At 48.6% G+C, this 27,170-nt stretch overlaps 1 long non-coding RNA gene across 2 annotated transcripts; it reads left to right on the forward strand.

Moving 5' to 3' along the window:
• Positions 1 to 2,541: 2,541 nt before the first annotated feature.
• LOC119383689 (uncharacterized) lies at positions 2,542 to 26,106 on the forward strand. Of its 2 annotated transcripts, XR_005181710.2 has the most exons (6): positions 2,542 to 2,642; positions 4,614 to 4,709; positions 9,249 to 9,371; positions 10,570 to 10,636; positions 24,522 to 24,683; positions 25,889 to 26,106. It is a non-coding gene; the product is annotated as an uncharacterized LOC119383689 (long non-coding RNA). The 2 variants fall into 2 exon arrangements; XR_005181709.2 differs by lacking the exon at positions 10,570 to 10,636 and having other exon boundaries at positions 25,889 to 26,090.
• Positions 26,107 to 27,170: the final 1,064 nt, after the last annotated feature.

The raw sequence follows: 27,170 nt of genomic DNA on the forward strand, positions 1-27,170 counted from the left end.
GACCGTGCCCTTCGAATCAAAGTTCAAAGTTGCTACTCGAGCAACCCCCCCCCCTCACGTCTTTACGAGCAGGGCGTTTCATCTCTGCTTCGACGACAGGCTTCCTGACCAGGGTCATGTCATTACATACGCCCTCCAAGCGACGGAGACGGGCGGGCAAGTCTGATCCATGTTTCAGCTGCACTCGTCACCCCACTTGCGCGCTTTTACCCGCGGTAGATCATACAATGCGCGGAGGAATGTTATCAATTTGGACTATATATGGGACACATATGGGATCACCATGCGAGGATCCAGAAAGCTGGCTGGAGGCATATGACCGGGTCTCCACGTTCAACAATTAGTACTGTGACGAGAAGCTACGCCACGTCTACTTCACCCTTGAAGATGGCACAAGGACCTCATTCTAGAGTCGAGAGTCCACGCTGACATCATGGGACCTATTCCATACTGGTTTTCTGAACACCTGCACGAACGTCCTGCGGATAGAAAGGGCTGAAACGCTTCTGGAGACCAGTGACAGCTTTCCAACGAGAACATAGGGATGTAACCGAACAAATGACTCGCTTATTTCGCCACGCTGACCCCCCCCCCCTGTCCAAAGAAAGAAAGGTACGCTACCTGATGCAAGGAGGTTAGGAAGAACTTTTCGCCTGACTTGTGCGCAACCCGCCGATGACGGTCTGGGAATTCGTTTCGGAGGCCATAACTATCGAAAAGGCACTAGAAATCCGCATTAGGCAATATAACTGCCGCATGCCCACTTCCAGCAACGGCGATGTTCAAGCGCTGGGAATCAACGACCTGCACGAGACCATCAGAGCGGTCGGGCGTGAGGAGCTGCAGCAGATGTTCCCTAGATCGCAACGTCACGTTGATTCGATAGCCAAAATCGTTCGTGAAGAACTTCAGCAGTCACTTGGGGTCTCCTAGTGACTGCTGCCCCTTTCCGAGAGTCCTATGGGGACCCCAAGTGACAGCAGTCATTTGGCCTCAGCCGCAAGCCTTGAGCTACGCTACTGCAGCCCGACGCACCCCCCCCCCTTTCTTGCCCACTTCAAGACGCCGCACAGCCGTAGTACCGTCGCTAGCCACCGCTGCAATCACCGACGCCATGCCGCCTACCTTTCGGCCCGGGCTACACCCCAATTAAGACCGACGTTTGGAGCGCCCCCGACTACCACCCCCTCTGCTACCATTGCGGAGAAGCTGGCCACACTTACCGCCGCTGCCAGTACCGACAGATGGGACTGCTTGGGTTCGCCATCGACGCGGCGCGTCCACAGCAGTGTGAACGACCATGTGACATCGCCGACTATTTCGTCGGAGCGCATTGGACCCCCCGAGAACCTTCCCGATCGCCGTAGTCAGGCCGCTACGTCCCTCCCGAATGCCTACTATACACTGCCACAACGGGAGGGCCCGTCACCTAGCCCGTATCCCAAAATTTAAGGGCAACAACCGATCGACGTGCGGTTCTGCACGACGAAATACCGAAAATCCTTCGGCGCCGACGACGACGTCGCGACGGCATCTTAAGAACACGGCGCAAAGCAGACTGAGCCCTGACGACAAAACCTCCGGGCTTGAAGAAGACCTGTCAACGCGACGTAGAAGCAGCGGGACAAGCCGACCTAGTCGTGACTCTACGCCGCGACCTAACCGCAGCGCGAGATGGAGATGACGGACTAGCGACCTCGACGTACAATTCGACGGCCGCGACGTCACCGCTCTCGTCGACACTGGAGCTGACTATTCTGTCGTCAGCGGACCGCTCGCCACAATGTCGCAGAAAGGTAGGACTGCTTGGCAAGGCCCCGAAATACGCCGGCTGGCTTCGAATTACCTCCTGCTGGAGTCTGCACCGCAAGAGCCAACATCAATAACCGCACTTATCCTGCGAGCTTTGTGTTTTTTTACAACATTGCGTCAGGGATGTGATACTTGGGATGGACTTCCTAAGTCACCGCGGCGCCGTCATGGATTTGAGGTCACAGAATAGCACCAACCTCTGAAAAAGTGCTGCCGCCCCACACGATGCCAGGGAACCCCGTATTGAATGTGATGGACGAGCACGACATGGTTCAGCCTCTCTACAGCGTCATCATTTCCATCGGCATAGAAGAACCGGCAGACCTTGAAGGCCTCATCGAGGGCGATCAGCACCTGCTTCTTAACTGCCAGATTTTCTTCGCAAGAGGCATAGCCAAGCGGCATGATGGCAAAGCAAATATAGTGCTGACCAACTTCAGCCACTAATATAGGCACCTAAACATTGGTATGCCACGCGCGCTTTATTTGTTATTTTTATGTAACTACTCCGTGGCACGCGTAGCCGCTACCTTGCGCAAGCCGCGCGCTAATGTTAGGGCACGGCTTGCCTGGTTTATACAGCTGGTGACAACGCGAAAACTTCATCTACAATAGCAGGCCAGTGAAAAAATGGCATAAATATACGTCGTTATATCATGAAAAGGCTGGCTTAAAAGAAATAGGTGCTTCGACATGTGTTTCGAGAACAAACGCTCGGCGCGACTGCGGAGCAGTATATAATCTGTTCGGAAAGCTGCTAAAAATCGAGCGTATTTCTTTTGCCCTGGTACACTTGGATTGGAAATATATACAAAGTCTTTATATTACAGGTGAGATATCGCGATACACTGAGCGGATATTAGGCAGCGCTCTTTTGAAGTTTTCGCAGTTTATCAGTTGTGATGTCCAGAAAAATGCATCAATGATAATGATTATTATTACATGGAAAGTTATTAGCAACTATTTCGTTATTAATTTGAACCTGTAATATAAGACCAGCTGGCTCAGTACTTTCGTCACAATTCGCTACAATCTTTAAACTCAGCCCTTGCACGTGTAAAAAATACGTTCCCTGCCTCAATAGTATTTTGATTGTTTTATAGAAACAGAAATAAGGGCAACAAAAACCGCACTTAGTCATTTTTGGCTGAACCAACGGTTTCCATTTCTGACAGAATGTTAGTTCTCGAATCTTCATAAAAGTTTCATTGATCTTATTTACTGCTTTTCACGAAAAAAAGCTAGTCTGCTAATATAGCTTTTGTAATCGGGATAAGATTCCCTTGCGGTCATAGGTCGGCATACTGCACCAGTGGATGCACTCAGGCTCACTTTGAGTCAGATTGACTAGTGAATCTGAGCCTGAGTGTGTCTGACTGACTGTAATTCTTCTCGGATTGGTTTTGAGTGAGACCTGGTTGAGCCGGGTTTTAACGCGATAGCGTTAAAGAACTCGTTCCGCAGAAATTCCGGTGTCGGCGCCGGCGTCGGTGTCGGCAAAATGAGCTGCTGCTCAGGTTCGCGTGTTGCCTTACGGACGCGTTTTTGGCCCTTCGCTGACTCGCAAAATGGAGAATTACGGCGTAGTGGGCACTTAACTACAGTACATGCAGTCGGTATTCGAAAATAGTTTGAAACGACCAATGTTAAGTGCACAGTCGTCCATTTTCTCACGCATGGTTGAGGAATGCACAGATGACCGAAGCCAGGCTAGAAATTAAGAAGGCGACGCGCACGGTGCCCGATGACGCTATCAAACGTTCTACTCTTGAAGTAGAGCTCAAGCCTCCTCAAAGTTTTTGGTGAGTTTCAGGCTCTATGTTCCCCGGTGCAATATATCTTTCGTGAGCAAGGAGTCGGGCAGCGCTCTTCAGAAAATACAATTTGGGAGTAAGTAGGAGTTTAGTAAAACGTTTTGTTGGGCTAGTTTGTGCATGATTACTGAAACACATAAAAAGATGCGTACCCATCCCTCCTTTTCTATTCTGTATCGAGCCCTCCTTGATCGCTACCCGTCTTTTTTATTTCAGTTTGAGTTCGCTCTGTTTATTTGCTGACTATCAGCGAAAGTGTTACTGAAACTGATTTGTCGAAACTCTTGACACAAAGGCAACTGCTTACTTGGCATAGGGGCATCTGCGCTTATTGCAGGAATTACTTGGCTTACCGTAGAACAAAGCTTCAAATACCCTCCATACAGCCTCTGTCCGCCACGCAAAATCTGTTGTGTCGCCATGTTAACCATGCAAACAGTTAATGGTCTCATTTTAACACTTTCAAAATGAAAGGTCTTTCAGCTAGTAACCCTTCTTCGTAAGGATAAAAACAAGCAGCTCGATGGGTATGCGAAGAAATAAAAGTGTGTTTCTGAACCACGAAGTTAAATTCAGAAATATCTTGCAAATCTAAGCAAGGGCGTGGTGCCAAACGTTCTCAACCGAAAGTTACTTCTGGAAACGTAAAAAGTGATCGACTTTCACCCGGCATACCATTGGCCCATTTTCCCCAAGGTTTTTTTCTTTGCTCCAACATGTACATTCTAGCAATATTACCTCGGCTAAAGGGAAAAATCCGAAAAAAAAAACAATTACTAAAGTAAAATATTTGAACGTTGTGTATGATCCTTTTGAAAATTTAAGGCTTAGAGTGCGCACCTCATCAGCGGCAAACGCAGTAATTACTAGCCTCTGTAACTGAAAGCTGCTCAAATAACGCGCAAAACATACATTTGTTTGTCAGAGCATACAGAGTTACGTGCAAGAAGTAACAACGTGTTCATTTTTCTTGTGCTTCATGTCTAGAGGCCTGCTACAGTAGTTCAGAAGTGTAGGGTGCCGGCACTGTAATGGCGTATTTGACGACGTTGTTCTTCCTAAGCTTTGTTCACGTACAGTATGGTAAGTGTGGCAATTTTCTTTTTATTGCGAAGAAGTTTAGATGAAAGCTCGTAGTCTAGTATTGCTAACTTATATTTGCACAAATTGCAATTCTGACCATATTATCTGGCAACATTATCTGCCTGCGGCTGACCTCACGACACCTTTCTCGCCTTTCTATATCCTTAGGGAAGTTGTAATTTGTGGTAAAGCCAAGATACTTGCCTAATGGGCACTGATAACAGACGGAAAATGGTTTTCCTGCCTAATGAGTTCCGTAATGACTTTCCTGGTATTTAAGTGCTTACTTATGCGCGAATTTTGAAACTAAATGCACTTCGTTCCCTATTTATTTATTCTTTACAAGGCCGGGAATTGGTATGGTGTAGTTATATAAAAGTACCGCGATTAGTCTGCGGTATTTACACGAGAATGGACTGTTAGGCGAGTTGGTGCATCATTTGCAGGAAAAACACGCATAAAAGCGGGGTACATAGAAGAAGAGGCGACGACACGAGCGCTCGTGTCTTCATCCTTCTTTCTTGCTCCACGTTTTATTTGCGCACTTTATCTTCAAATGTTATTATTTGCACATAAGGAGAGCCCAATATGTTCCCGGCAAATTAAAGGTGACATATTCAAACATGTATAGTGAAATACATTCTGATTTGAACTGCTGTAGTAGTTACACCAAGACGGTGCACCAACTGAAAGTAGTGATGAAACCTGGTGGCATGATTTTGCGCGGCATTTCGTTTACGCAGTCCAAGAGTGGAATAATGTAGAAGTACACCGTGTTCCCTATTGCTCGCTGGCTCTCCCTAATAGGGTGAAATCATATTGGCTGTGGCCACGGCGCTTGTGTGTCCGATCATGCAACATAAATACCAAGGCGCTCCATCGTGTAATGATTGCTTTGAAGAATAAGTTGGGTCGTTACAGATTATATTATTATATACTGCCTCTTCGTCGTCATTAGTCATGCTCCACTAGCCATATGTCTTCTGTCTACGCTAGAAACACTTGTATATCACGGCGTGTCACAAAATTGCGAAAACTTACGACGTCAAAATGGTGGGCAAGCGCCAAATAGCTCAATAATATGCCGAAAAAAAAAACCTACTGATCGGCAGATACTCTCTCCTTCCAAGCTGAATAAAAAACGCTCCCTGCCGACTCTCTTGGCAGTGGTTGCGTCTAGCGACTGGACAAAAATGAATTGAGTAGCGCTCAACGAATGTATTGAGTAGCGTTACAACGCCATCTAGCGAACTTCGTGCGTTGCGACATTGCTGTCCGAGCTGTTTTTGGTGAAAGTGCGTTTTAATTTCACAGCACTCTAGGGGCACGGGCTGTCGTATGCTGACATTGTACGGTGTCGTTGCGTCGTGTCATATGGCGTCACGAAGGCAAAAGCATGTATAGCGTAGCCGTGTTGGCATAGCCATGTACAACACAGTATAGCAAGGGGGCAATGTGAGGGTGAGGAGGGGGGGGGAGATGGATAGAAGAGGGCAAATCAGAGCGTACATATGTATGGTGTCACGCAGGCAAAACCATGCATAGCAAAGCCATGCATAGTATGGTATAGTAAAGGTTCGGGAAAGACAAGCGAAGTGGAGGAGTAGGGAAAGAACGAGGGGCGAGGGTAAACATATTATAGCCATGTGTGGCATTACGCAGGAAAAACGATGTATAGCACAAGCATGTAATAGCATAGCCATGCATAGTAAAGTATAGCAAGGGCCGGGGGGTGAGAGAAGTGGGGGTGAGGAGGAGGGATGTGAGAGTGTGAAGGAGGGAACATAGGAGTGGGAGAGCGTAACTCATAGCACAGCCATGTATCGTGTGACGCAGGCAAAACCATGTATAGCTTAGCGATGTCTATACAAGAGCTAACGAGAAGAAAGCCAAGGAAAATATAGGGAATGTTATTTGTACTAATTATGATGTAAATGCGGAAAACGTAAAATTGACGAAAAGAGAACTTGTCGCTGGCAGGGGCCGAACCAGTGACCTAATAACGTGCGCGACGCTCTACCACTGAGCTACGGCGGAGGTCATCCTCGCGTCCATTCTATGGGGCATATATGTGCATTTAAACCTAGAAGTGTTAGCGCCACTAGTAGCCATGACAACGAGTGGGGAAGACAATTTTTCTACATGTAGGCAGAACAATCCCAATGCTGTCCTTGGCATTCTGCTCTGTTATTCCTAAATAATTTTGTGTCTAGCAGAGAAAAAACAAGCCCTTATAGTCCCCCTTCTTCAGTTCATTCATAGCACGGCGATGTGAAAGGGAAGTGAGGTTGAGGAGGAGGAAACACGATCGGGGGAGGGTTAAGTATATCATCGCCTTGTACAGTAGAGCAGAGAAAGTGGGTGGAAAAGGAAAGTGAAGCTGGGGAGGAGAGATGTGAAGCTGTGGAAGGGAAGAAGGAGGAGAAGGTTAAGCAAAGCATTGCCATGTGCGCTACAGTATAGGAAGAGGGGAAGGGAAGTGAAGCGGGTAAGGAGGAGCGATGTGACGGGGCGGAGAGAAAGGAGGAGGGTAGGGTAAAGAATAGCACATCCATGTGTGAATGAGAACAAATCAAAACGAGCCCTTAAAAGTCATCTTCTTTCCCATATCCATGTGTGGTACAGTATAGCAAGGGGAAAAAGGAAGTGAGAGTGACTATAAGAGGTCTGAGCGTTGGGAGGAAGGAAACGAGTGGGAGTGAGAATGCCACTCCAATACAAATGAAGGTTTCCTTTCACACCATCGACGCCGAACTGGCTGCACAATTTTAACGCCACCCCGCGCCTGCCCGTGAACGCGAGCATCGCTGAAGGGCAAGCGTATAATTACACCGCATTTCCTACAGCTTTCACGTTGAATGCAACTCCATACAATTTTTTCTAACGCCTTGCTGCTTGCGACATTGATCGTCGCACGCCACCGCACGCTAAACAATCGGACAGAGAGCACGTTGGACACGCAGATGCAAGTCACGTATCTTTCTTTATACCTGAGAGCTTCGCCCAAATATACCCTCGCCGAGTCCGCGCACTTACCGAGCCATGTCACCTGGTGGAGAATAAATAACGCCTCAGCAGACTGCTGAGCGAAAAGCAGACTGCTTTTCGCTCCTCCTTGGGGCGAGTACGCTACAAAGTCCTACACTCCTTGAAGTCTGGGCAAGAACTAGTTTATTTTCCAAGAAAATCAGGCTTCGAAAACGCCAACACCAAGGGGGCGTGGCTGGTTATCTCCCGCGGCACGCCGGTGATAACGCGAGGCATGTTGGCCGCGTATGCGCCGTGCGCCGCTGCATACCAATTGGTATGCGCACACAAATAAAAATTATCGCGGTCACCGGCATCAACGCCCGCTACAGCGTCGTCCCTGAACTCTTCGAGCACGACCAGGTGGGCGTCAGCACATAAACGTCGTGGAGCTAAAGAACGTCTCGTAATCACTCCATCGACACGGCGATGCCGGTCCCATGCTTCAGCTAGTAGCTGCAGGTCGTCGATGCTTGCAAGAGAAACATTCGCTTCTGCCTCCGGCAAGGATGCCGACGCGGAATCATCACGATCCAGTTATCACCATCATCCGACAGAGTGTAAACCGCAATTGTCGCACCGATGCTTGTTTGCGTAAACGTATGTGCCCGACTTGTCGAATGGGTGGTGCTGCGATTTCCGGACTTACGGGTTCCCAACTATCTCATGGGTTGAAAAAAAAATGTTGCGGATGACTACCTGGAATTTTTACTATTACGGGAGAGCTTTTAAAAGTCTGTTCGCTGTCGAGAGGGGGCAAATGCATTGAACTCAACTGACGTTCGCCGGGGACGCCAGAATTCTTCGTTGCTGCGAAAATTTTGTTCGTGAGGGATTTCGTTATTGATGGGTTCAGGTGTATAGTAATTGTATCATTAGTGCCCCTAGAAATGCCTCGAATTGGAAACCACTAAGTCTTATAGGGATTGGGGGAACAACATGCCACATTTCTAGAATGTCTGTCAGCAGTATGTAGCCGCGATCGCTGTAACATAATAAATTTATAAGTAATTTTATGAGCGAATGGAGCAAAAGGGCAGGGACATGAACAAGATCGTCGGGGCAGTGGGTGTAGCGCTGGTTTCGGCGCTGCACTTGCCCCGGTCGCATGCCGGGTTTCTTCCAAGATAAGGTTCCTGTTGGGCACATGTGAAATATCACTCTTCACAGTAAAATACGGTGAAGCATCCTTTGAGTGATCCCGTAGAAACGATAAAATTAAGGTATCCATAGGATCATAAGAGGTTTAGCATTTGTACACAACGTCCGCACGAATGGTGGCCGACGAGAGAATATCTTTGTAATGTTGAGATTAGCATTGCTTACTGTTTTTCTGAATGACCTGCTCTAGCATTCAATGAAGCTTTATACAGAAGAAAGCGCTGGTCCTCGCTTTTACGTTGACGCTAGGTCTAGCTTCGCACGGCAATACCTTACAATATGGACTGACAATGTTGTTGCACATAAGACTGTTGGATCAACTCAATAGATATGTTTGCATTTTGTTTGCAGCCTACAAAAAGGATAGCACTTGCGAAGGACGCGGCTATATATGCCTCACTTTCACAGAGTGTCCAGCGAATAAAACATTGCCTTTCTCTGGCTGCACAGGTTGGAAGAACTGTTGCAATTATCGTGAGTAATCTCTTTAGCAGTATTGCCTTGAAGACCGCGTTGCCTATTAGGGACCGACTGAACCAGGCTTGCATAATTGCTTTAAATCGTACGCTTTTACGTGTTACGTGTTGAAATCGTTGCAAAGAAAACGTTCAACAGAAATTACCTACATATTCTTCGACTTGACCTTCATTTCATGATAACTACTATTTTAGTAAATAGCAACCTAAAGGGGCCCTGAAACGGTTTACGAAATTTTTTAACAACACATGCATTCAAAATCCTGGTCGTCCGTTCAATAGCATACCCTAAATACTTTCATCGTCCAGGCTGATTGAGGCAAAATTTCGGTTTCCCAGCGCACGTTTTCCTCAGCTCTACAGCTCGTGTCATTGTAGTCAGCCAATAAAAATTTCTGTTATCGAAAAAACATGGCGACACAGCGAGGTCCGTTTTCTTAGTTGACCAGGGCTCGCAGCACCATGCTGCTTTGACTATGGCGCCGTAATGCCCTCACACACACAACCCTACAACTGTACACACAACCGAGTGGGTATCCTGCCCGTGCGAGGCGGTAGTGACGAGGGACGCGTCATGTTTTTTTCGGTGGCCACGGCCTGACGGCAAGAGCGAATCGAGTGACAGCTGCCGTCATGTGCCTACAAACCTCATAAAAAAGTGCGAACCGAGGCCTCTGAAACTGTCTAACGACGCGTGGAGGACAAATGCGGGGGCCACGAGCAACCAGATTCGGTTTGTGTGGTATTCACTACAGGCGATATTCGAATCCGCAAAGCATGCATTGCGATATGACCGACCTTCCCGAGCTGCAGCGTTGTTTGTTGGAAAGAAGCCGGCTTTTGGCCTATGAGCAGTACTGCGAGCTAAAAAATGCCACATTATTGTTGTACTGTCCAGCTTTCAGATATATAGATTAATTTAGAGCAAACGATGGTTAAAGATATGTTCACTAAGAGAATGTCTCAGGATGTAGTCATTGGCTAGTGCCCGAGCCGGCGGGCGGTGCCATATTGTCGTTTTTGCAGCGTAAGAATGCCAGGATTTCAAATCGGCCTTACTAAATATAGAATGAATATTGCCTCGAATTATTCAGCAGTCGGCATACCCGATGGTTATTAAAGCAGTGCGAATTCCAACCGGCAGCTAGATTTTTTCTCACAACCCTCTAAGTTCACTTCTTTTGTTGTTTTTTTAGCCTTGCCTCGTACTACGCAACATTTTGGTGCCAACGCTGTTGACAACTTGCCCCTTGTTTAAGGCATGTGAGTACAGGATCTCAAAGGAAGCTGAAGAGACCCACTGTTTTGTTCTAACATTGACTTGCTGAAAGATTGCATTGCCTCGTAAGAAGCACCAAATATATATTATTTACGGTATTCCGCTGAACGTAATGGGTGGTCGCAACAAGTATTAGTGCATGGCTTCAGAACGGCGAAACAAGGAAGACGAAAAGACGAAAGATCACACGAACACAAGCACCCACAAATGATCTTTCGTCTTTTCGTCTTCCTTGTTGCGCCGTTCTGAAGCCATGCGTCTGTACCCACTCGCTAATTGTCAGTGCTACTCAAGACAGTGCAACCGCAAGGTACGTTTTCACGGATCTCGAACATGTGCTAGCAGAAAACACGTAAAATAGTGTCACGTGGTTTTGACGGTGAAACAAGCGGAACTCAAGAAGGTAAATATGAAGCAATTTATTAGTGGGACTTGTGCCCACAAAGAAAATGTTATACACTCGGAGCAACGATAGCCACAAGCACAATCGTTTGTCGGCGGTAATCTGGTAAACTGTAAAGCATGCCGGCATTTATACATGTGACATCGACGGTTCCAGCCGTGTTGTTGGCGGAGGCGCTAGTTCAGAATAAACTGCACTGTTCGCGTTGTGCGTTCAAGCTTATCAGAACAATCTACAATGATCGGGAATGATCCTTGACCCTCTGGCGTGGCGCTCACAAGGAGTGGTTACACAAGTAACGGCTCTGTTGCATGAAAACAGACAAAAGAGCGCGCATGGGATTGCGCATTCTGAAAGAGCATCGTCCCGATGCTTAAAGCAGAACATCGAAGCAAAACATATGCACACGCAAAGCAAGAAAAGTAATCAATAAAGAAAATGTAGAGTCCTCAGGTTCGCATAACGCGTATAAAACGACTTCAGGCGCACACGACGGACCACTTCACGCCGGGAGCGGCACTACTGAGATTCCGTAACACCACATTATTTCAACAATCAAGAGGATAAAGAAAGTTGCTCGCGAACGACTACTGGCCTAACGACGCACCAGACAGGAATCGATTTGCTAATAGGTGCGGACTACATGTGGCAAGTTAACACCGGTGAATTTTTCGGAAGTCCTGACGTCTAGGTCTTGTAGAAATGGATACAATAATTGGTTGGATAGTACAGACACCTATTAGTCACAAGACTATTTTGGACTGTGGAGCTGATCTCCTTGTCAGGGTCTTGTATGTCATGCAGCAGAAGAGGAATCGACAGCAGAAGTCCAACAGTCCTTCTGGCGACTCGAGTCCATGGGCATTACAGACTCCAGCGAATGCCTCCGAGAGGAACCTTCTACAGTTAAAGTCTGGCGGACGGTACCCGGTGCCACTACCATGGAAAGACGATCGCAAACATCTAGGCGACAATCGTGACAGACAATCAACTGGCTTTACTCTTTATTTACTCTTACTCTTAAAAGACTTTACTTCGAGAAGGCTTTACTCTTAAAAGACTCTTTCAGCATGGTGGCCTAACAGAGAAATGTGATACGAAAATACGTCAGTACTTGCAAATTGGACATGCTGAAGTGGTGCCGGAAAGAAACACTGATAATACTGTGTACTATATGCTGCATCGCGAGGCTGTGGGAGAAGACTTGCTGACCACGAAATTGCGAGTAGTGTTCGACGCATCATCGGTTGTCAAATGATACATGCCACTGAACAACCTATTTGGACAAAGGAACCAACCTGAATACGCATCTGCTTCAAGTGTTGCTTCGTTTTCGATGCTACTTGATAGCCATCAACGCCGACATCGAGAAAGCTTTCGTGCAGATTCAAATACAGGAACCAGATCGAGATGCTTTTTGGTTTCTGTGGCTTGAGAACGGGCCTTTTGGTGAAAACGAGAGCATACTCGAATGACGAATGACACGTGTGCCATTTGGATCGACGTCAAGCCCTTCCTGCTGATGGCAACAATAAATCATCACGTGTACAACGTAGGCAGAAAGCAAAGAACACTGGCCCGAACACTGAAGGAGAGGTTCTACGCGGACGACTTGCTGATAAGAGCCGACAGTTTTGACGAAGGCTTAGACGTGTACAACAGGGAAGGTCGATCGTGGAGGACGCTGGGTGAACCTGTGGAAGAGAAAGACAAACGACACTCAACTTCAGGAAGTTTCCTCGAATAACGCAGAGTGTCTGGAAGGATTTGACAGTACTTCAGCAGCGGTTCTAGGTACGCTCTGGAACACCAAAGATGATTATTTGGCATGTTCTTCCAAGCCTGTCACGCAGTCCCTGTTTTCGGGGAAGGAGAACACGAAACGGACCATCTTAAGAACAGCTTCGAGAATATCCGACCCTCTCGGTATTCGTTCGCCTTTCACCGTAACTGCGAAAATCCTATTCCAGAAGCTATGGCTGCTACGGACACGGTGGGATTCCGAGTTACCTACGGAAATCGAGAAGGCAAAGAAAGAATGGTGGTCTGAAGTTGCTCAGCTACGCCTTATTAAGATACCACGCTACGTCACGAGTCATCCGAAAGCAGAAATCACCATGACGCAAGTCCATATCTTTATTGACGCTCGTCCAAGGGCTTATGCAGCATGCGCATAGCTTAGAACAGTGGACCTCAATGGCCGTTGTGGTACGAAGATCATCGTGACAAAGTCTCGCGTGGCACCCATAAAATTCTTGACAATGCCAAAGTTGGCACTAATGGGCGCAATTGTAGGAGCGAGACTACTAAAACACCTCAGGGAAGTCATGGGACACCGTACAGTTCTCAAATATTCATGTGGTCAGACTACAATTGTGCTGAGCTGGATTGTGCTGAGCAAGATGAACTCAGCTCTATTGTGAAAAACAGAGTGGCTGAGATAGCTGACTGTACCGACCTACATCAATGGCGGTGTTGTCCTGGAGAGGAGAACCCATCTGATTATCTTACACGGGGATTATCAGCAGCAGCACTTCGGGAAAGCCTCAACTGGTGCAAAGGCCTAGAATGGTTGCTTCAGTCTGAAACCAATTGGCCGGTCGAACCAAATCTGGTTCGCGTTCCACAAAATGACAACGAACAAGAAATTCCACAGAAAGAGCTACTTCTACACACACGAGAACCACTTGAAGATGTTACAAATTTCAAGAAGTACAGCAGCTTGACCAGGCTTCTTCGTGTTACAGCGTTAGTTACCAGATTTGTAGAAAGAACACGGAGCGCACCAGAACCAGATACGACGTCGAAGCATATTGCCGCAGAAGAGCTGAATATGACCGAGAAGTTCTGGATAATAAGAGCTCAGCGAGAAGCTTTCTCTCAAGAAACGGGGCAACTGTCCAACGGACTCAAGATCTCAAGACGGTCTATTCTTCATGACCTGCATTCATTTTTTGGATACAGAAGGACAACTTCATCTTCGTGGACGCCTACAGAGAGCGCAGCTCTCAGTTCAAGAAAAACATTCACTGATTTTGCCTCAGAACCATGACTAACGCAAATAAACACAGCCAGCCAGAGAAGGACACAAGAAGAAGAGGTAGAAAAACATTCTATCATGGCGACACAATGGCTTCTGGCTCAGTTTTAGATGCGAAGTATCTTAAGGCGGATCTCAATCCGGTGGTGGTGGTGTGCGGCGTGACCACCCTTACTGCGCATGCGCATACCCTCTCCACACAATTCCTTTCCACTCACCCTCTCCATTTTCCCTCTCACCTTCCCCTCTTCACTTCCCCTCTCCACTCCCCCTTTCCATTCTTCCTCTGAAACGCGGGCTAGACATGCCGAAATTCTCTCCTGCGCAACGCCGCGATGAGCTCGTGCGCATGCGCGTCCCCTCCCCTTCTCTCTCCTCTTCTACGCTGCCCCCTCTCGCCCGCCTGTCGACCGCGTTCCCCGCTCGCCCTGTGAGAATTAACGGCCAGGCTAGATGGAAGATACGACGCGCGTAGCGTCCCTCTTCGCGTTCCACGACGCGAGGTCGGTAGCATGCCCAACGAACGCCAACGGAACGCGATCGTGCAAGTGCTCCGGGTTGGCATCGCCTCATGATCCCCTTTAGCGGGAGATGGTGTAATTTTTCATACCCGCTAATATAGCAGTATCTACAACCGTGTCGCACGACCTCGTAATCTACAGTGCCGAGACCTCGAAGCACCTTGTACGGCCCGAAGTACCGCAGAAGTTCATCACTTAGTCCACGTCGACGTATTGGCATTCAGACCCAAGCACGATCGCGGGCTGGTAATCTGCGTGGCACCGTCGAAAGTGTAACAACGGCTATCGGTTGTTTGCTGGCTCTTGAAGCGTAGACGGGCATTTTGCCTGGATTGTTCGGCGCGCTCTAAGGTAGATGGCGACCTGGGGGTTTTGTTCGTCTGTGATGTCGTGTACCATGGCATCGAGCGTTGTTATGTCGCCCCTTCCCTAAACCAGCTTAAAAGGTGTCATGTGTCATCTGTGTGGTTTCTTGTACCGCCAGGCGCTAGGCAAAAGTTACATATGGAAAGACAGCGCCCCAATTCTTGTCTTTGATGTCGACGTACATTGCCAACGTCTCGGCGAGTGTTTTATTCAATATGTCTGTGAGTCCATGCGTCTGCGGATGCAGGGAGTTGTCCTTCGCTAGAGCTGTCTGTCTGTATTTCAAGATCGCTTGTGTTAGTCCACTGTCGTGATGAAGACTTCTGGGCCGCCGTGAGGCAGTAGGATATTCTCGACGAAGAACTTAGCTGCCTCGGCGGCCTTATCTTTAGGTAGGGCCCTTGTCAGAGTTTCCGTTGTGGGGAATTTAAAAATGGCCAGAAGCTGAAGGCAAAGGTAGGCAAAGTATCCTTGTCATTTCATTATAGCGTCAAGTTTCTAGCCAAAATGCACAGAAGCTGCATTTGAGTATAATTTTTATTATTAAACAATAAATAATACCATTTTGAATAACAAAAGCCCTGCCATGGAGCCTTCCCAATGAAACTTCATTGGGAAGCCTCATTGGCAGAGGATCGTGCGTTGTGCGATATCAGTCCACCATAAGAGCACCAGATGGTCGCATTTGCCGAGTCCTCCACTGCGGTGTGGCTTTCGTGCGCGAAGCCCCTGATGTTATTTTAGATGCGAAGCATCTTATGGCGGAGTTCAATCCGGTCGTGATGGTGATGATGCTGGTGGTGTGCGGCGTGACCGCCCTTAGTGCGCATACCCTATCCACACACCTCTTCTTCATTCTTCATTCCAGGGAATCCGAACCTCGTGAAGGTTTCGAGAAGGCAGTCCCATACTTTCCGCGATGTGAGCTTGCGCAAAGGAAACAATTCAACCCATTTCGTGAAATGGTCAGTCACAACAAGCAGATACTGGTTTCGCCGCGGACTCATGGGAAACGGGCCCATTACGTCACATGCAACGATCTGCCATGGCGATGTACTCTCAACGGACTGCATTGTTCCTAACGGTAAACCCCCACGTGGTTTCGCCTTTTGACACACTGAACAGGAACACGCGTAGCGTAATACATCGGTATTACGCGGTATTACGCGTAGCGTAATACCGTACGACACAGCTTCTCGTAAGTCTTCTACCCTGAAGAGTGACCGGCTAAAGCACTGTCATGGTAGTACGTTATGAACAATTTGCGAAGTTTGCGAGGAATGGCAACTCGAAATGGTGACTCCACACTACCATCGTCAACCTGAGGAAAGTACCGGAACAAGAGGCCTCCTTCTCCGAGCAGGTAGCGGTCGCTCTCCTCGTCGCTTCCGGTGTCAGTTGGATCACGAGCCGCTAGCTTTTCTGACACCTTACGACAAAGGCCATCGCCCTGCTGTGCTGCAAGGAGCACCTGTTTACTCACCAAAGTACCCCAACGTGACTGCATTGTCACAGCAGGTGTCGTAACCGCACACACTCTTTCCGGCTCGACCTGGGGTTCAATAGACAAAGGTGCACGTGAAAGAGCGTCAGCAACTGTGTTAGTGCTACCCTTCTTGTACTCGATGACATGGTAAGTGCCCATCGGGCCAATCGTCCCGAGGGATTAGGCAATCGTTTCAGCCAAGAGAGCGCTTGGTGATCAGCCTGAATGACAAACTGAGCCCCGTCCAAGGACCTGTCAAACCTATTTAATGCGAAAATGATAGCCAGGCACTCTTTTTCTGTTACCGAGTAGTTGTGTTCCGCACCGGTCAGAGTGTGGCTTGCGAAAGCAACAGGCCTCAAAGCACCTGCGCATTCCTGTAAAAGTACTGCGCCAAGTCCGTAATCACTGGTGTCTGTCTAACACAAAAGGTTTGTTAAGATCTGGCAGCTGAAGGGAGGCGCTACTGGTGATTGCTTTCAGAAGCGTGTCGAAAGCTGCTTGTTGCTCACCGCTCCAGAGCCATTTCGCCCCTTTCTTCAGCAACTGAGTTAGTGGTCGGGAGATGTCTGCGCACTGCGAAATGAAGTCACGATAAAAAGCAATCATTCCGAGAAACCTTTGCAAGCTCTTAGTATTCTGGGATGGGGGGTAATCCGCAATTGCCTTCAGTTTATCTGGGTTCGGTTTTAATACGCCGTTGTCGACAACAAACCCAAGAAGGTTGATTTTGTTAGTAGCTAGCTGCAGTTTTCCGGGATGAACAGTTAGACCGGCTGCTGACATGCGCTGTACCACCGTATGCAAGTGTTCAAGATGCTCTTCAAACGTGCGCGAAAACACCGTCACATCATCAAGATACCAAAGTGCATATTTAAACTTTGCATCACCCAAAACCATATCCATCATGCGCTGATAGGAACTCGGACTATTGGAAAGACCAAAGTGCATGCGCGCAAACTCAAACAAGCCTCTATGACATGCGAATGCCGTTTTCGGGATATCGTCAGGGTGAACCTCGATTTGCAGATACCCACGAGAACAGTCGATAGTGGTGAAGAACTTTGCGTTTCCCAGCGCGTAAGTTATGCTCGATATTGCTGGCAAAGGGTAGAAATCTCTCACCGTGACTGCGTTGAGCCTGCGGTAGTCCACACCAAGACGTGCCGTACCATCTTTCTTTGGGGCCAATACCACAGGGAAGGCCCACGGACTGTCCGAGGGTCGTACGGCTCCTGTGTCGATCATTTCGTCCAGGGCTTTATTGAGAACGGCTCGCTTGTGCTGGCTCAGCGGTCTCGGGTTGCAACGCCATAGCCGGGCGTCGCCGGTATTGATGCGATGCACTAGGACGTCGGTCTTCCCATGACGTTCCGTAAACATTCCCGAGAACGGTGTCAGCACGGCCTCTAGCTGCTTCCGTTGGTGGTTCCTTCCCGTGAAGTCGCTGAGGGACTGCATGACTGCTGACGGCAAGGTGGTGTGCATGGCTGCCACGCCTTCCGCGTGTCTTGGTACAGGCACCAAGTCTATGTTCTCCGCAAAGGGTGTTGTCTCGGACTGTCCGTGAAGGCGGTAGCCTCTTGCCGGAAAGTCGAGTGTGAGCCCCTCGTCTGCAAGAAAATCTCGACCGAGAAGCATTGACACTGATAGACCAGGCAAACGAACAAATCGCTGGCGCTTCGTTTTTCCATTAAAGCTTATCCGTAAACGAACACAACCTTCAGCGTTTGATACGTGGCTTGATGCCATTCGCAACTGAACATTTGAGTTACGAAACCTCATCTTTTTAGCTTTACACTTCTCAAGCAACACGTCACCGATTAACGAGATTCCTGAACCGGTATCAAGAAGAGCAGGTACGGTAATGTCCAGCGCTTTAACTTTCATCGTTGGTTCTGGAGACTGCGCCTGCGTTACGCGGCAAACAGAGGGAACGATGACTGACTCACCGGCTTGATGTTCGTCCATTACACGCTCCGGAGAGCGTTCCACGCTCCTGGCATTTACGGCCGTGGGCTGCGACACACCGCCAGTGGTTAGTGTCCCGAACCTGCAGTTTCCGAAGCAGTTTCCCGAACCTGCATTCGCGCTACGGCGCGCAAAGCATTGCCACCTCACATGACCAGTTTGACCGCACTGGTAGCATACGACATGCGTATGTCTGCGTTGGTCAGTTAACCTATCACTGAAGTCACGCCTTTCGGCGGAGTGGCTCCCGGAGTACCCATAACAGGAGCGCCTGTCGCAGTCGGCTCGCGCAGGACTTGTGAACCCGGCGTATCGGGACTTGGGGTCCGACCGACTATGCTCTTGTATGGCTCGAGTAAGGAGCGAGCGGTCTGCACTATGACGCTGCTCCGCGGACACTTGCTCCCAGGGACAGCTTACCCCTGATACGGTATTCAAAGAGGCCCTGCGCCGCCCTTGCTCATGTGCGAAGAGGTCCAGGGCGCGGGAGGAGATAGCCGTGAATGCGCCTGGGCTCGTCAGGTCACATGAGGGACTGGCTACGGGGGCGCGCCAAGCCAGTGACGGCTCAAGAGCAGATTACGGCACTGGCGGTGGCACGTAAGTGCTCTCAGCTAACAGGGCGTCTTGTACACCGCGGCCCTCCCGTGCGAGGTGCTCAAGGGTTTCGAATGTGCGCCCATAAAGAAATGGCCTGAATCTGGGATGACTCTGTCGAATGACCCGAGCTACTTGGTCCCTTTCCGAGGCAGTCGGTGCTGCTCGGCGATGCAGTTCCTGCATCGTCCGGACGTACTCGAGCAAACTTTCGTCCGGATGCTGGGTTCTTAGTTCGAGCTCATGCTGGACTCGCAGCTCGTACCCAGGGGGCAGAAATTCCTCTCGGAAGCGCTGTTCAAATTCTGCCCAAGTGGTGAAAGGCGTTTGTAGCCTCCACCACCGTCCTGTGGCATCCCGTAAAGCCAACGGCAGGATTCGAGCCATCACGTGCGCTTCCGAGGCACCGATCGCTCTGAAATACCTGTCCATTTCGCAGGGACAGTTGGGCGAGTTGGCTGAAGTTCATCTTTAAAAGGCGCGAAAAAAACCACAACGGACACGTAGGAAGGAGACAGGACGACGCGCCGTCCTGTCTCTTTCCTACCTGTCCGTTGTGCTTTTTTTCGCGCCTTGTTCGCCGGCCCGTGTGCCCATGTGGTCCATGACCGCGTTGCACAACTCAGCGACACGCTGAAATGCGTTCAGCTGCTGTGCCAGCAGCTGGTCAGCCTGCTGTTGTGAAGAATCCTGCTCGCCGCCGGTAGGCAAGATCGTCCCGGACCGGAGATGCATTCCGTCTGCCTGCGCGATGAAGAGAAAAAAAGAAAACCTGCGCCACAAAAGAACACACACGAGAATGCGCAACACCGAGACTCAACGAACGAGACAAGGGACCAGACCTACGTCCACCGTGCTATTCCTGCGGGCGGGAGCAAAAACCACGTTGGGCGCCAACTCTAGGTACTGGGCTTTCTGCGTCCCATCCGCAGTTAAAGCAAGGAAGACGGAGGCTTCAACTCGCAAAAAACAACAATTTATTTCACTCTACGCTGCATACGGCGGTGTCGGTCCAGGCACACGAGACGACCAGGCGACGACCGTGATCGGCGGCAGCAGCAATCGGCCAACGCGGGTGGCAGCATCCGTCCTTCCTGGCATCCCAGGCACGTCTCTCCTAGGCGGCGCGCAGGCTGCCCCTTTTAAGCCGCGCAGCTGGGCCACGCGCACCGCCTCTGCGCAGCACGTGGCGCTATCTCGCGATAGCCCGTGGGCGTGGTTCCCACAAAATGAAGCGTATTTAAGGAGCAGCAGAGCGTCTGCTCGGGACGGATCGATCGGACTAGATGCCGTTCTGACGATCCTGTCCTCTATGATGTAAATAAACGTCTGTTAAGTTTTCCACAACGCCGGTCTCTCTGGCTCGGCTTCCTGCTGTTCTGGACGTGCAGAACGCCTCGCTAGACAACTTCAACGCCCGGGATTCGACGGCTCCGACGCCCGCTTCCAGCGCGAATTCCTCGACCGGAGCTTCGGGCACAGCTGCAACGTGTGCGAGTGACTTTGGTTCGATAACGATCTCACCGAGTTCTGTAGCATGCGCGACGAATGCCTACGGAATGCGATCAAGCAAGTGCTCCGGCTTCGCATCGCCTCATAGTTCCCTTTGCGGGAGAAGGTGTAATTTTTAGATGCGAAGCATCCTATGGCGCAATTCAATCCGGTGGCGGTGGTGGTGGTGTGCGGCGTGACCACCCCTACTGCGCACGCGCAAACCCTCTCCACACACCTCCTCTCCACTCCCCCACTGCGTACTCACTCCCTTCTCCACTGCCCCTCTCCCCACTCTCCCCCTCTCCACTCCCACTGTCGCGTGCTTCATTCTCTCCTGCGACGAGTAGGCAGCAGCGACGCCTCCAGCGTCTTGACGTGGTACGGACGTCCGATGGCCGCCTCTGCTTCTGGGGCTCTAGACGCAGGCGCTCGTGCTCTCCTTCCTCCTGCGCACAGTAGGCAGCAGCGATACCTCCGCCGTCTTGACGTGGCACGAGCGGCCGATGGCCGCGCTCTCCTTCCCTCACTGAAGAATGCCACAACACCAATGGGATGGACTGCAGAGGCAGACGCACATGATCGTGCGACTTTGCGGGAGACGAATACCTCGGACGCCGGCAGTTCCAAGCAGCGGGAGCTGGACGGAGACTGGAAGACAGTGTTGATTCTACGCCAGAGGAGAACGCAAGAAAAAAATTACACCGTGCTGCTTCGCATCCACGCACGGTTCCCTTTAGCGGGAAATTGTGTACTTTTTTTTCTCTGAACTTAAAATCTGTTTATATATAGCCACATATATAATGCAAGCTTCGAAAGTATTCAGCGATTTATTGAGTTCACTACTGCCTCGCAGATGACAACAGCGTCATTCAAATTGCAAAAGCTGGAATGCAACATTCAAACGTGGATAAATGACTACTCATCGGCTCTAATTCAGGTTGCCAATTTACCATGCATATAGCTTCGTTTCAGGAACATTTGGTGATTTTATATCAAGGCAGAGTAACGGCGTTTCAGGACGGTTCGCGCATTAGCATAAAACCTCGGAGTAACCAGTGCGCCACGCTATAGGCCTCGTTTGCGCTGCGACGAATCCTGCGGGAGCACCTGCTATATTATCAAAATAAATGCATGCTTTATATTCCCTCTTTTGAATGCTGAGAGCAGTCATAGCAGAATACGGTTTCTTTAAATGTACGCATAGCACTGCACTTCAATACCGTTGATGTTCAACACAAACTATAGTGAGTTTAAACCGAAGAATGTTAGTTCCGCCCACATACGCCGCTGTCCCACCCAGAGGCAATTTGCATAATGCCATATTCAACTGCATTCAATAGTTACGTGACGTCATGTATCTTCAAGGCAGTTTTGATGCTCCCATGCATACACATGTTTGTGTCGCTAGTTTGTAGTCCAATAACTAGAACTTTGTCCAATAACTCGTTCAATAACTAGAACCATTTTTACTGTGGCCAAAATTTATTGCCCCGTGACACCATTGCGCCTTCCACACCGCATATGTGCTACTGAATACCCTTGCGAAACTGATAAAGGTCACGTTCCTGGCACTTAACCTCAATTACATCGAAAGATTTGCAAGCCGTCCGCTGGGACAGAACAGCCCAAAGACTGACTTCGTAAATGGCTCTAGGCAGCTACTCGGGTTACAAATAGGCCTTGTGAGTCTATCGCAGAAAGTTCTTTTCAATTGCAGAAGGCCACCAGTACTCATGTGACGCGACATTATCAACTATGAAATTAGGTCAACGCAGTTTGACAGATTTTCAATTTGCTCACTATATAAAATGCGTCTGTGTTTCACATAAGAAGCCATCATGATTTAGCTTCGCCAGACACCAGCAAAATGTGTTCAACGCCAGGAGTCCATGTTTTGGAGTGATCAAAAAAGAAAACACTTACGGCGAATTTCACTGGGAGATCCGGAGCGGCCGCCGAAATCCTGGAGCGAGCACTCGGATTGTACCAAGCCAAATCTGCCAGTGGAACACGTGAATGCTCCGCGTTAGGTCGCTCCGGAAGTTGTTTATGCATACGTCACGTAAATTGGCTTCGGGAATCATTTCTGCTTCCGCTCTGTGCGTTTCCATGGGTCGCCGCTGCAAAGCGCGCATTTCGACCCCGCAGTGGCGTAAAGCAGGCGTGCCATTTTCTTGTGTTGCGCTGACAAATATGGACGAGCGCATGGAGATCTCTTCTTCGATGTAGCCGATAATCTTCGGGCGTGCGCACAATGGGTCAGGGAACATTTCTTTAAACATAATTTCGTAGAGCACGTACGGTTCGTCGTCATCGCTGCTGCTACTACTGTCAGAACCCGTGCTCTCGCTATCGCTCAGAGCAAGAAGCAAACCAGAAGCTCGCCCAGCAGTCAAACAACGCCATTTTAGGAATGTATAGAAGTGCACAAGGTGATCAGACCCTAACCCCGCCTTAAACGCGCTGAAGACAACCGAGTTGCCCGACTGACCGGAAATGACGTCACCGCGTTGCCGGAGTTCCGGCGAAATCCACCTCTGCAAGACGGAGCAACTCGGAACGCTCCGTCCGGAGTGGGTTGCTCCGAATCTGCCAGTGAAAAACGCGAACTTGCTCCGAATCGACCAGTGGAACGCAGATTCTCGAACGCGGAGCAAGAAAACTTGCTCCGGCTCGACCATTGGAATTCGCCATTAACAAAAAAGACCTGCAGAGCGGGCGAGAAGCTGTCTGTGCATATAGCCTTCATCTGCACTTGGTATAAATAAGCAGCGTCTATACTTCCCCCGTCTCTAGACTACTATTTTTAGAACCAGTAGAGTCCCTTATGCAATCACCTAAACACAACTGGAAGAAGAAAACCATCTTCATTTTTTCTCATTCGGCGTTTTGATCCTGCCTCCTCCGCCTCCGAAAGCTTTCTGAAGCCAGCATATTTTGCCCTGCCTCCTAGATTGAAGGCATTACAAGCTTTCTGCACCACACAAGGTTTGGTACAGCCTCCGTGAACGCCTGCCTTTCACCAAGCATGATGTCATAATGACCTGCGAATTCTGATGATCTGTGACGTCATGACGAAGTGATACGGTGGCGGCATCGATGGCGTTGTTACATTGAGTTTATGTAACAAATATTCACTCGACTGCAACGTGACTTTTGACCAACACTTATTGGTTAGTTGTTTGCTTATTCTTCCTGACGCCGACGCCGGTTTCGCGATATATGGTCGTGTCATTTGATATGTCAACAGGTCCCGCGAATTATCGCCAGGCCTCACCAAATGTCGAAGTCGCGTACGTTGTTTCTCAATTCGCGCGTTGATGTCGATTTCCGATGGTCAATTTTTGTTGTCGCCTTAAAAAATTATTAGAGCTCCATTACGCCAAAATCGTGTTTTCTCCTAACGTGACCAGCAATGATGAAAAGATTGACAACGCAGGAGAAAGTGTTAAAGAGCAATAAAGAAGATCGATTTAGCGTGCTCTGGCAAAAATAAACCATGACAGCTTGAGAACGTTTCTATCTGTGTGATGCTCCAGATTAAATTTGTTCTGCAGCATGTATATCATCTCACGGTGCATCAAGAAAATCAGGAAGTCTTGTCAAAGCTATCTAATCTGGAACGTGAGAAGCCCTAACTTTGCCGGGACAGTTGAAGCATGACGCACTGCCTGCATTATTCCGACAAAGAGGCTGCTTTCGAGACTGAAATGTGACGCGTCTGCGTGATCCCAGTTTTGTGCCGACTCATTTCTTCAATTATAACAGCTATACTATCCAAATCATTGCGACATATGTTGTGCCGATATCAAATTTCTTGCGTCAAGGGTGGTAAAATTAGGAGGTTTCAGAATGATAGAACGGGGGCATCATGAAATTGACACGAATGATACTGATCGTGATATAACCGGTGGTCAATATGCATTTTCTACACATGCAGTACCTTCATTTTTTACAGTAACGAAATTGTTGTGTCTTTCTCTCTACTAAGCGGACTATGCATGGTGCAAAAAAAGGGGCGGAAGTTGCATGGCCAAATGCAAGGACTCAGACGTTGAACACCCATATGGGCGCTGTTCGCAAGAAGCCGACAAGTGCTGCATTGACCTTAGTAAACGCACTAATCGTTGGTGAAGTTCTTCTATTTTGCTGGGTAAGAAGCGCTATACAATGTTTCCCATGACAGGACAGCGAAAAACAGCATAGAATATCACAACTAGGAATAAATAGTAGCCGGTATCATACGTTTATAAAAATCACGCCATATCCACGCAGTGAATGATGATTGAGGAGCTGGCTCGGAGATAATCGGGTAAAGCGTGAATGCTCCGTACAATTCCTCTACTGTCATATAAAGACATCACACGTTGTTATAGTAGCGATTGTGGTCATTTTGTTGTCGAACCACAAGCGGTCGCAGACCTTGCAGCTGTGGCCGAACGTGTGGTCGAGGAAATCGAGGAAATGTGGTTTTGCCTGCGTTAGTCTCATCATCAAGGCGCTCGAAGAACAAGCGTAGGAAGACTTCCCTTTCACGCGAGCGTGCGCATGCTGCAGTTGGCTATGCTATGTGTGGTTTTGCCTTCGTTAATATCATCTTCAAGGCGCTAGAAGAAAATGAAGAAGAAAACTTCTCTTTCGCGCGAGCTGCGCCGATAGTGGTTACGCTTACGACGCAAGACTTTGCCCCAGCTTAAGAACCTGGCGAGCCAGCTCATAAAAATGAAATGTATCTGTCCGATGTCATGAAAATAAGAAGGCATGCAGTGCACAACAATTGATCCGAGTAGCGCAGATCATTGGCAGTCACGATAGAGTGCCCGATGGTCACTTGTAAAGTATTACCAAGGTTATGGGCTTTTGACTGCAAAGATCCTGCGAGGACATACATAAAAATTTTAATAATATTTTACGCAGTTTTACGTGCCAGAACCACGATATGGTAAGATGTGCATGGTAGTGGAGGGATTCAGAAATTTCAACTAGCTGGAATCATTTACCGTGAATATATATCTAAATGCAGGGGCCTCTAGCATTTTGCCTCCATCGAAATGCGGCCATCATCAAACACGCGTCATTCAGGCGAGCTGCCGAGCACCGTAAACCCTGCTCTTCCGTCGCAGCTAAACACGACTACCGAGCTTATAGATCGGACTTATGCTTTTTTCAAAATATACGTCTGCATGTGACTCTTGATTTTCATATCAGTTGGTATGATACTTATACCGTTACTTATGCTTAAAATTCTAAATGCTTCAAATTTTTTCAAAAGTTATATATATGTAGCAGCAAATGACCAGAATATCATTGTAGCTGACGCAAAATTTCTATGTATTCAGAAAAGTCCTTCTCTTGCAGATGGCAAATCAGGACGCAGAGAAGAGTTGAAAACCTGCTCATCTTTAATGAGGACGTATACGTGGAAGCCACACGCCCTAGAAATGCACAAAACAATTGGCCCTAATGCCTAAGGAAATAAATAAACAAATAACAAATTTAAGAAATGATAAATACGACGAAGGCCGAGATTACTTATTACCTTAAAATCAAATCTCTCATAGAGAAAGTAAGAGCCTCTGGCCTATATATGCTAAGAATTCATCGCTCATTGGGACATTGTTAAATTATATTGAAATAGACTACCCACTGAAGCGGGTTCCTCGCTGAGCGATGGCAAGCCACCCTCCTCAGAGAGGCCACCAAAGACCAGGAGTGGGCCGTCACCGGGGGCCTCGGAATATGTTGTAGGAGCGATGGACCCCTGGCAGTCTAGCCCCGGTAGCAATAACCGTTAAACAAAAATGTTTATTCAACTCAACAATTATTTAGTTTTGAGTTCAATGAAGCACTTACACACATCGCGTACGAGGCTGGCGCACGGTGGCAGAACCCCGATGGGCCAGGCCAAGCAGTGGCTGCAACTCGTAGAGCACTAAAGATAAAAATGTGTTGCGTTAGCGGCGCCCGCGTCGTGTCTGAGGGCTCGAGCCGGTGACGGATGGGTCTGAGGCCAAGGCTCTGGGCCTACAATTCAGAAAGGTGTAGTTGAACATCACTGGCACGTTCCCGTTGCGTACGACTTCCCAGTGACAACGTTAGCAGCTTGCAACAGAAAAAGTGGCCTAATCCAGCAACACTTCTTTTTCAGTTAATGCACTCCAAAAAGCACAATTATTCGGTATGAAAGTTCTGTTCATCGCGAAACTGCCTGCTAGAGGCTAGAGCTCCTATGCTACAGCGAAGCCGCGATGTGCGAGCGATGAAAAGGTGTAGGTGTTTAGCGCGGCAGCTTTCCGGTGGTACTCGCCCATTGATGTCAAAAAAAAAAGAAGAAACACTGGTGCGCTCTCTTCCTCGACCCACAAATCATACCGCATGCCATTATACACATCGCATTCACAGATATTGGTGATGACGATAACCATATCGTGATAGATCCCATGTTGACAGCACGCCTGTGGCCTTGTTGTGGAAAGCGTACTGCACGCTTATAATTCGAGATCACTAAAACGCAGCCGCATTTCTTTCAGGCTATTTCAGTGAGAGAAATATTATAAAACATTGCTTAGAGAAATCAAATATTCCAATAGACTTTCCTTATGGGGGAATACGGGCCTTGGCAGTTCAAAACTTTTAGGAG

Source organism: Rhipicephalus sanguineus, chromosome 2, assembly GCF_013339695.2.
Source record: "Rhipicephalus sanguineus isolate Rsan-2018 chromosome 2, BIME_Rsan_1.4, whole genome shotgun sequence".
NCBI lineage: Eukaryota > Metazoa > Arthropoda > Arachnida > Ixodida > Ixodidae > Rhipicephalus > Rhipicephalus sanguineus.